The 11,384-nt window shown below is 33.8% G+C and overlaps 1 long non-coding RNA gene across 1 annotated transcript; it reads right to left on the reverse strand.

Annotated features, from left to right (window-relative positions):
- Positions 1–2,163: 2,163 nt before the first annotated feature.
- On the reverse strand, positions 2,164–9,438 carry LOC141279522 (uncharacterized). Its single transcript, XR_012333903.1, has 3 exons — positions 9,333–9,438; positions 8,776–8,921; positions 2,164–6,823 (listed from the first exon to the last, which is right to left on the reverse strand). It is a non-coding gene; the product is annotated as an uncharacterized lncRNA (long non-coding RNA).
- Between the last annotated feature and the right edge of the window lie 1,946 nt (positions 9,439–11,384).

Here is an 11,384-nt window from a genome sequence, read left to right on the forward strand (position 1 = left end):
AAAGCTAAAAATAGAACTACTATACGACCCAGCAATCACACTACTGGTCACATAACCTGAGAAAACCATAACTCAGAAAGAGTCATGTACCACAGTGTTCATTGCAGCTCTATTTACAATAGCCAGGACATGGACGCAAACTAAGTTTCCATCGACAGATGAATGGATAAAGATGTGGCACATATATACAATGGAATATTTCTCAGCCATAAAAAGAAATGAAATTGAGATATTTGTAATGAGGTGGAAGGACCTAGAGTCTGTCATACAGAGTGAAGTAAGTCAGAAAGAGAAAAATACCGTATGCTAACACATATATATGAAATCTAAAAAAAAAAAAAAAAAAGGTTCTGCAGAACCTAGGCGCAGGATAGGAATAAAGACACAGACGTAGAGAAGGGACTTGAGGACATGGGGAGGGGGAAGGGTAAGCTAGGACGAAGTGAGAGAGTGGCATGAACTTATATATACTACCAAACGTAAAACAGATAGTTAGTGGGAAGAACTGCATAGCCCAGGCAGATCAGCTCGGTGATTTGTGACCATCTAGAGAGGTGAGTTAGGGAGGGTGGGAGGGAAACGCAAGAGAGAGGAGATATTGGGATATATGTATATGTATGGTTGATTCACTTTATTATAAAGCAGAAACTAACACTCTATTTTAAAGCAATTACACTCTAATAAAGATGTTAAGGAAAAAAAACCCACAGAGGCGTTAAAAACAAACAAACAGAAGAACAAACCAAACCAATCCACCAGCAAACGAACCAATCAACCAACCAAAACAAAAAACTTTAAATTTCTCCAGCCTACCTGTGGTGAGCAGTTTTCTGTATCAGCTTGGCTAGGCTGTAGCACCCAGTTATTCATCCAAACACGACTGGAGGCATTGCCGGGATGGCGTTTTGTAGAGATATATAACATCTCTAAACAGCTGATTTTAAGTAAGTTGATTATCCTCAATCATCTGCGTGGGTGTGGCTGATCTCATCAGCTGAAAGTCCTAAAAACCTTTCAAAAGCTTAGGCTCCAAAATGAAGAAATTCTACCTGTGGACTGCAGGTCCACTTCTGTCCAAGGGTTTTCAGTCTACCTTTGATACAATCCAGAGGTCTAAAAAGAATTAAATATTTGTTGAGTCCATTAAAAAAAACTGGTTCTGTCCCCATCACTCCACTCAAAACAGGCTACACATGTTCTAATTAACCTTATTTTGCTAAGCACCTTTTTCAAGTGGCTACCCAACTGACCCGTGCTTAGAAAGTTCATGCTTTTTTGCAGCTCTGCTTTATCTCCTGTTAGATATGAAGGGTCCATTCCTGTGCGAGTCGGCTGGTCTCACTATTTTGTTCAGTTGTTCAATTTATAGATATAAATAGATGTTGGATTTTATCAAATGTTTTCCACCATCTTATGATTTTTATACTTTAATATATTAATGTACTGGATTTCATTAATTCATTTCCCAATATTGAAATAATCTTGTGTAACTGGGATAATTCAACATGGCCATGAGTCTACCACTTTTATACACTGTTTGATTGGGTTTGTTAAATTTTGGCTTTTGGTATTGGCATCTATGTTACACTTGATCTTAGCAAAACATTGAGAAGGGATAGCACATTAGATAAAAGTTTTTCAATCAGTTCAATGCATTCCTAAATTTAATTATTTTATAGAGATAAATAGAAAGAAAAATAAAAGTAAAAATTCAAGTTAAGTAGATTTCCTACACTGTTTTAAGGTTAAAGAAATGATATATAACATTCTTGCCACAGAGAGAAAGTTATCGAATAAACTAAGATACATGTAAGTCCACTCAAAGACTTACCTGCTGGCCCAAGAGGGTAAATTTGAGGATTAATAAGAGTAACAACTTCAATGAATTAAAATGTATCAAATATGTTAGAGTTCAATTTCTTGATCTGGGTGGTGGTTATAAGAATGTCTGATATAATAATTTTATTAAGTTATACATTTGTTTAATTCTGTTTCTGTAACCGTGCTGTTTAAAACATACTTTTTAAACTGAGTGAATGTATCCATCATATAATTTTCAGAGAAAATGTTCCAGAAAGTTCCATGTCTATATTAAGTATCAATCTATCAAGTTGATAAACACAAGAAGTCGAAGTTGATATTTTCAATATTTATTAGTAAGGCTGAGGCCACAGCCTTTATACAGCACAATTTGCGTAAGTTATCAAGATACTTCTTGTATACAATCACAAAACCAAGACATATTTTTACATAGAATAAAACTCAAGACAGATTTACAAGCATTTTTATACAAATCTCATGTATTTCAGTTCAATTTATACAACATTTAGCCCAAGAATTTTTATTTGTTCATTAGATTTTCCAGAGAGATCTGGGTAGAACAGAAAAAAAGGACACATTAGCAAATCACCAACACAGCATGCAACATACAGTTAGAAACAAGACATATCTCCAAGTACTCTATTTTTTATCTTGAAATCAATTTTATTAGGTTTTTATTTTTTCAGACAAGAAATTTATTTCCTTTAACATCAGATGTGTTTTTGTTAGGATATCAGCACACACATTAATTGGTAGTGGGAGCACCTGAGCACATCACCAACAATTATACAGACACAATCAAACAAGAATCATGTTCACATGCTGAATGCCACAAGGATTTAATATTTCAACTTCGTCTAGGTTACCAAATGTATAATTATGTACAGGGTAACGAATTAAGAAAATGCTGTCAATCTACGTATCAGATAAGGAATCACTTGATTAAATGCTTTTGATTTATTATCTTTAATAATAACAACATGGAACATACAGAAAACATCAATGTGTCATATTCAATGAGATTATCTGTTTCACTCATTCATTCTTGTGTTACATCAAAGGCAAGTTATTATTAAAGAGACAGCTCATAATTATTCATTGAGCTTTCTTTTACTTCCAGCTCCAAGCTCAAAAAGAGGGAAAATCACTCTGTCACACATAGAGTTATAAACACATATATAGCTGTAGTTGGCTGCTTTTGGAATATTAGACATTGTAGCAATGAAAATAAGTTTTTAAAAATATTGTTAGTTATGATTTAAATAATAAAGTAAAAAAATACTATAAACATCTTTATGATATCTTAATGAAATGAAACACTGATCAAATCGTTTCTAATAAATTGGGCACAATATAGTATATTATTTCATTTTATTTCACATCACCACCAACCTAGTTCACTACCTCTATCACCATGATCATCACAACCGTTCCTATAATAAGAATCAATATCAGCTGGTTACCAGCTATAATATTCCCACAATATGACTATCTTAATGTGTGTGATCCACAAAATTAAATCCACTGATATGCTGAAAATATGCATTTACTAGTGTGATTAATTACAATATGGGCAACACTAAGGAGCAAAGACAATCACTACCCCTTAGTCTTGGATACTCTTCCTTTAAACTGAAGTGATAAATAAAGAGTTCAGAGTCGCCAAAAGTCTCCTTAACCTTAAGTAAAACAGGGAAACACCAACTTCTTGCTCCTAGCGTTGTCTGTGTCTGTCACGACCATTCTAGATATCCCTGTCTTTTGTAAAAATTCACTCTGTGCTTTTGCTTCACAGCTAAAGGTTTCTTGAGGACCGAATTTTAAACCAAGAAGCAACTTCCGTCTCTGATGACTCAATGAAGTTGTAGGAAAAATTAAGATGCTTTTCAAGGTATAAGTGCTATAGTCGGACTAATCACGTGTTATTTAGAGACTACAAACTTTGTCTCTATTAGGATAAAAAAAGCTAATTCTGGTAAAACAAATGAAATAAAAAGTGGAAAATCATGTGCTGTGATATATACAAAAAGTAAAAAACACCAAGAGCCCTATTTGCAATTAAAAAAGAAATAGTTTTGTTGTAAGAAGGGTAATCAATATCATTCAGAAGAAATGCATTTGTAGAAGGATCAGTGTTGCATAGAATAATTCCAGTACAACCTAGGTGTTTGGTCAGCTGCAAACTTGGCACACTTATGCTCTCTGAAGGGGGATGCTGGTGCACAAAAAGAAGCCCTGTCACTTAACTCTCTGGATTGGCCTGGCCCCATTACCAGTTGTTGGAACAGAGGGGCACCTGTAATGGAAAGACTCCTACTTTTTCAGGTCAAATAGCTACCAAGGTATGACCTTTGTTTTGGTGGCACCTCCTTTTGTGTATCCTAAAAGAAACTGCAGCTGGAATGAAGTAAACTAACTGGTCATAAACCTCTCACGCACACTTCTGGATGTAAGCGGCTGCAGAAAAGGATCCACGGGAGCCAGAGTTTCCTTTAAGGACAAACAGCAGAGCCTTTTTATGTCAGAAAGAGATCTTCCTGAACCCTTCCCTTCCCCAGTTATGAGTGATGATTATAAGCTTCCTAAAGTGCTAAATTCTGCTGGAAATAACCATGGCAACCATCAGCAGATCTAGTTGTCTCTAAAAATAGAATCCTAGCAATATCAAATCCTTAGCGATCCCCTCGCTGCACGTTCATTTTACAGCAATATCAATGATAAATGACATTGCATTTTCGGGGGAGAGGGTCTTAAAAAATAGAGGGAAGAAAAGTGACTTATCTTTCTCAGATTGGAAAGGAGTGAATTTGTATTTTTTATGAATATAATAAAGATATGTAACCTGATATTTATTAGAAATTATTTTTTAATGTCTTAAATTCAATCAATTCCTCTCAGATTTCAAGTATGTTTTTCTCTAAAAATGAGAAGATTCAATATCTGAGCAATAGATTTGGAGATGATTTCTCTGATCCCACTAAAACCTCACCTTTGAATAAAGAATCAGCTCTTAAGCTCAGAATTCACAGAGAAGCAATTTAATTAATTTATTTTTGTGGATATGGGAATAGGATAAAATCGGCATAATTTACTTAATTTATGATAATCCGATTTGCAAGTCATTTTCATTGAATTTTCTCCCCTTTTTAGGTTAAACGAAAGTTTATATTTTAAAGAAAAAAATAGTTTTAGAGCCAATGTACTGCTTTTATCCATGTCAGTGCTTGCTATTGGTTTGGAAGATGCTTTTTCACATATAAAAATTGGGAAATAAAAAACTGCATAATACTTATTCCTCACTTATGTGTATAAAACTATATTTGGAAATGTGCTTTCATCTTCTCTCATAGATCACTTAGCTTGATCATCCCAACATCCCATTAGGAAGGCTAGGAATATATAATTATATTTTCCCACAAATAAGAAAACTGAGGAAAATTGAGTTTAAGTGACATGTGCAAGGTGACACAGTTCGTCAGTGGCAGAACCAAGACCAGAAGCCAGGCTTTTAATCCTAGCCGAGTGCATATCCTATAAGTCCACGTTACCTCCTTTGTTCACGTTGTTGGTTGATGGGGAAGAGGATGCTTCATTTTAATGACTTAGACGTTGGTCCTTTATTCCATATTATTAAAATAGCTCAAAGGATGTTTTCACTTTAATATAATGTTGATTTTTCACATATTTTCCCAACATTGATGAACTTGATCACTGTGATACTGTCACTAAAGTAGGAAAATAGAGCACTAAAGAGAACTTGAATTTAGTGTCAGGATTTTCATTGTACAAGTTAATGTACTAAGGGGAAAAAAAGACCATTGTGGAAGAGCAGGAAATGACACCAATTTAATCAATGTCACAGATTAATACGATTTGTTTGCCAGAGGAGGAATTTTCTCTCTGTCCATGTATCATTCAAGAGAAAGAAAATATATGGGATAATACATTTATTTGCAATTCCACAAAGAACAAGTTATCATGCTTCCTAGAACATACTAATTTAATCTAGGTCCTTTGCTATGTAGACTGAAAATGTCTTGGATTAAGGGTAAATTATGGAGTTTTTGATGTTTCAATCAAGGTTCCAAAAGTTTGTGGGGCAATATTCTTTTTTGTTAGCCAGTCATGGCTTTATTTCTAGATAAATGTTGTTTCATTTCTACTTAGTATTGTCTTAACTATACTTTATTTCAAGTTTTACTAGTGTGCTTTTACAACATGAATTCTAAAACTGGTGGTGTTCACCCTTGTAACATTTAGACACAGAGAAAACCTGTACAACATGATCTAAAAGCTATAATTTCTACATCCCTGGTTCCCTTTTTCCTGTAAACACAAGCTCCTTACTTCTAGTCTGGACACATATTGTATCCTATGTCAGAATCTCAAAACATTTAGTTGTCTGAGAAGATAAGATGAAGAAGAGACTTTTTAAAACTGAGATTTGTTCCATTAGTTTTTTCCTTTCAACCAAGTTCTTTTGCATAAAGGATTACTTTTGTCTGCATTAGAAAACATATTAATCTTTGAGTCTCAGCCTTTAGATAGCTGTAGCTCAACTCTACTCAAAAATTTTTGCATTAAGCAAACAAAATTTCTCTCACCATTTTTCTTGACAGCCACAAGAAATCCAAGGTTTGAGAACTTTTTTTCTTGTCTTCAATATATGAACTTTTTCATTTGAGGTTTTTTTTTCTATGTTCCACAACAATACATTTGCAAGCCTTTGAGTATGTTTTTGCCTTTTGTTCTTCTTCTCATGGTTACCCCTGTAAACGTAGCTTAGAACAATAGTATTCGACCATAGTCTTGATTTAAGACTGTTTAAAGCACTTTCTATACCCTGAGCAGACACATTTCTTCAGTGGGCTTGAGTAGGACTGACCAAAAGTTTGTGCCAGTTGACTATTCTTTTTCTGAGATCCACTTTGTCTAGCCAGATACAGGCTTCACCAATCAAGGTCTTTTTCATAAACTTCCCTCCATTGGAAAAAAGTAAAATCTAGAAAAAATAGCCAAAATTATATATATTTGTGTGTATATTTTCAACCTCTTTTATGGACATTTGCTCGTCAAAGAAGTAACAGAGACAAGAAAGGGTGAGGGTGAGAGAAATAGCAGGCATACTTGTAGAAGAACTAATAACTAACATGTCCTCAAAAGATTTGCATAATATTAATTAATTTACCTCAACATTTCCCAAAGGCAAAGACATATCCTGAAGGACAGGAGAATTCTAGATAATATTAGCTAGCTAGATAAACCTAGCTAACTCTAACTAGGTTTGTGATTAAACTGATTGAAAGTTTCAAAAAAGAAATTTGCTAGGTGCATGTTTTATTACTTAATGAAATATTAACTCAAATACAGAATTATTTGAGTGGTGAGTACATACGAGTACGAGTTTACAAGGCGGATAGAACATAATGCTGACTTTAAATGCCATTTAATTTACTGGGAATTTTATTATAGGAAGCACTTCCAAAGTGGCTTCTTGTCATATGTAGAACTTACACTAGTTGAAATTCCACGGGATCTCATACTCAAGAAATATTTTTCTTTTAGGGATCAGTTGAAAGAAAGGTAGAGAAATTGAGATGGAGATAACCATTAATCCTTGACAATTCTTCTCTCATGCTCTCTCTTTCTTTTTGGAATCTCCTTCAGATAATTCATCTTTATTCCTGATTAAAATTTACTGTTACGTTTCTGACTTCAAAATCCACTTTTCTGTCTCTTTTAGCCTCTGGTTTGGGGATTTCAAATGGCACATTACATGTTTTACTTGGACTGACCCTGCCTTCCTATCAAGTTTATCACATTTCAAACTCATGTTCTTTCTCCCTATCCATCCCTTCTGTAACTACTCAATCTCTGTGATTGACACATTTGTTCACACAGATTTCAGAGTATCCTTTAACTTTTTTACTCCCTTCAACTCTAATGTCAATTAATCCTCTCAGTGCAGTTTTTGCTTTGCAATATCTCTTATATATGTCTCTAGTACAGGTCTCTAAGTGCCAGTACCATGGTCTTCTCTTCCCACATTTTTTCATCTCTTCCCTCCCTCCTCCTTTTTCCTCTTTCATTCCATGTCTCTGTATCTACTAAAGATATACTATGCACAAGCATTGTGCTAGGCTACAAAACAAAGAGCAATGAAAATCAAGCCTTGCACTAGAGAAGCTGATAGTACAGAAGCAGTGAGAGGTAAGTACACAAATTGTTGTACAAGACTGGGATTAATGGCCTAATGAGATAAGCAAAACATTATGTGAATAAGGTGTGATAAATTATACCCAGGGTCATTATTAAAGAGCTGTTTACATCAAAAGACATGGAAAATTGCGATAGATGGAGAGAGATGGAGAAGGGAGTATTGAAGGAGAGGAAGAATATGAGCAAAGAATTAGAGGTTTAACTTGATTTCAAGATTCTGGTGTGACTGGGGTCAAGCGTGAGTGGAAATGTATACAAGGAGATGAAATTAAGTCAATACAATTAGAACTCACCTTAGAGGACTCTGAATGAGTCAGGATAATGATGAATCACTGGAGGGTTTCAATGTAACCTAGCCAGTGTTTTTAAAAGATACCTCTGCCATCAGTGTGATAAAATGAATTAAAGGGTAAGATATTGATGGCAAGTAGGCCAGGTATACTGCTGAGAGGATTTGCATAACAAAGATGAGGACCCAAAGAGGATTAGTGTGGCAGTGAGCATGGAAAAAAATCTATGTAAAAGAAACTGAGTAGGTAGAAGAGAGGTAACTTGGTAGCTAAATGGATGGGATGAGGGGGTTGGGGAATTTTAAAGGGCCCCTGGGAAGTTACCTCTAAAAATTAACTTATAAAATATCACATAGTGTATGATTGGCATTTAAATATTGAATAATTAAATGGGAAATAACTACAGTATAAATGAAAATCTAAAAATTGGAACTGTATGAGTTACCTGAAGAGAATGTCCAGCAGGACTTAGGCTGAATCTAAAAGTTTCATTGAATGAAGGCTCTCGATCATGTCTACATACTCTTGTTTTTTTCTTGATCACCTTTTTTTGGGTAGAAATATTCATCACATATATTTTCACATATAAATCTGAAAATAAGAATTCAGCTTGTTAAGTGTCCATTAATAATACAATTTTCTATTGAAAGAGTTATAATCGTATATGGAGAGTTCTACATTTTACACAAAGCCAGTAACCTGTGAACAATTTATTTCAGACAACATAGAGTAATTAAAATATACACCAATTTTCTTAGCAACTTAAATGTTTTCTTGTTGTATAATAAATACATCACTCTACATTTGTGTTGAAAAAATCTAATTTTTTACTAGTAAAATATCAACTTGCTCTATATAAGAGAAACTCATTCTTATTTCATATTTTTCAGATATATTTGGTACACAGCCCAAATTTTAATTAGCGTTTTTTTAGCTATTTAGGACATACTCCTAAAGAGTTCCTAGATACATTATATTGCTCATTGTCATAAAATTAGATACCTGGTAAGTGATCAGGAGATTTAAATTTGTAGGTGATATTTCTGCATTGGAGGATTTCAACTATGAGTTGTTCCCCATCTGTCTTCATTTCTTTCTTCAGTGCAATCTTGATTTCTCCCATTACCTGAGTTTTAACTGGAACAATTTAATTAAAAAGTTAAGGAATATGTCATGCCATTAATTAAGTGGTTAGTTCAATAATTTACTCATATTTTCATTTATTGAGTGTTTATCAAGTGCTAAACACCTTATCGCATCCCGTGGATACACAGATGAATAAAATACAGTCCCAGCCCTTAAGGAGAGGAAGGCCTCATGGGGAGACTGATAAATTATATGCTTACAATAAAGTATGTTAAGTATAATGATAAGCAAGTGACAAGAGGGGTATGGAAGAAATGCAAGTAGGTATTACTCAATTGTAGATTTTTAGGCCAAAAGAGGTAATAGATGAGACTACAGGGGACTATAGGAAGACAGTCATACATAAAAATAATAGAATTCTAATATAATATATAGGCAGTATTAAGTCAAGTGAAATGCAAGAAGTTGTTTGCCGACAATTGCTCACTACTTACCAGGCTTGCAAAAGAACACTTGCTAATACAACTAAATGTCGTTGTATATTATATCTACTTCCATTCTATTTTTCTTGTAAAAGAAGTAGGCAACAAGAGTACATGGCAATAACATTACACAAGGGAAAATATGAGTGATTGAAATGAATTCAATGTATTTCTTTCTAGTGTTTATCTTGGATCTTTACATTACTGAAGAAGCTATTCATACTAGGTCAAATTCTTTATAGTTTCATCCTTTTCTCTATCGATGCATATATTTATCCACTTACCATTCACCAACAAATATTTTATTTTCCACCCTACTCTGTGATAAGCACTCTGTTAGGAAGAATGGATACAATGATAAGCCAACATACACATGCTTATTGGTTTTATGGTTTTTCTGTCTATTGGGAAGAAATCCATCAATGAAATATTTTCGTCAATAAGTGTACGATTAGAAAGAGAGGAAAGGTTCTGAAGTACAAGAGCATGGATACAGAAAAGCCTAGGAAAGGGCTTCATGAGCTGAAACCAGAAGAATAAGAAAGAATTAACTAGGTGACATGGGCAGGGAAGAACATTATAAAGAGAAGGAACAGTGTGTTCACAAAAGGCAACATAATGGGACTGAGGAACTAAATAAATATTTGTGTGATTATAAGATACTGTTAAGTGGTACTATGTTAAGAATTTGGGTTTTACCTTTAGAACAACAGGAATCTATTAAAGGTCTTTAACATGGATGTAGATCATTTGTTCTCAAATGTTTCCGTCTCAGGATTTATTTATAGTCTTAAAAAAAATGGTGGTACTCAAAGAACATTAAAATTTCTAATTAAAAAGTAAAATTGGATATTTAAAAATTTATTTATTGATTCAGTTAAAATGACAACAATATATCTATAAATAAGTATTTTAATGAAAAATAACTGTATTTTCCAAAGCAACAAAAAATAGTGAGGAGTGACATTTTATATTTTTCAAATTTCATTAGTGCTTGGCTTAATAGAGGACAGCTGGATTCTCATACCTGTTTCTACACTAAATCCAGATCAATATGCTGTTTTATTTGAAATATATGACAGTCTCACACAGATATATATACATAGTTGGAAAAGGAAGGAGTATTTTAATATCCTTTCAGACAACTGTGGACAATCTTTGATACTACATTAACACTTGAAAAGTGGTAGTTTCTTTAAGATTAGTGTAAATGTGAAATCTGAAACCGTATCAATGAACCTTTGGACTGTTACTTTAAAATACAATTGTCTATCTTGCACCTTGAATGGACCAGTTAACTATGCCTGAATTGGTAACATCCTATATTGTTCGTTTTGGAAAATACCGGTTTACTGAGTTATGCAGGTTTTCAAAAACATTGACACAATTCATACAATATTAAAAGCACATTTGTTAATATCACCATCGATATCATAAAAAAATTCTGACTATTGAAAAGCTGACAAGCTCAGGGAGGCAGGTATAA

Source organism: Tursiops truncatus, chromosome 9 (assembly GCF_011762595.2).
Source record: "Tursiops truncatus isolate mTurTru1 chromosome 9, mTurTru1.mat.Y, whole genome shotgun sequence".
NCBI lineage: Eukaryota > Metazoa > Chordata > Mammalia > Artiodactyla > Delphinidae > Tursiops > Tursiops truncatus.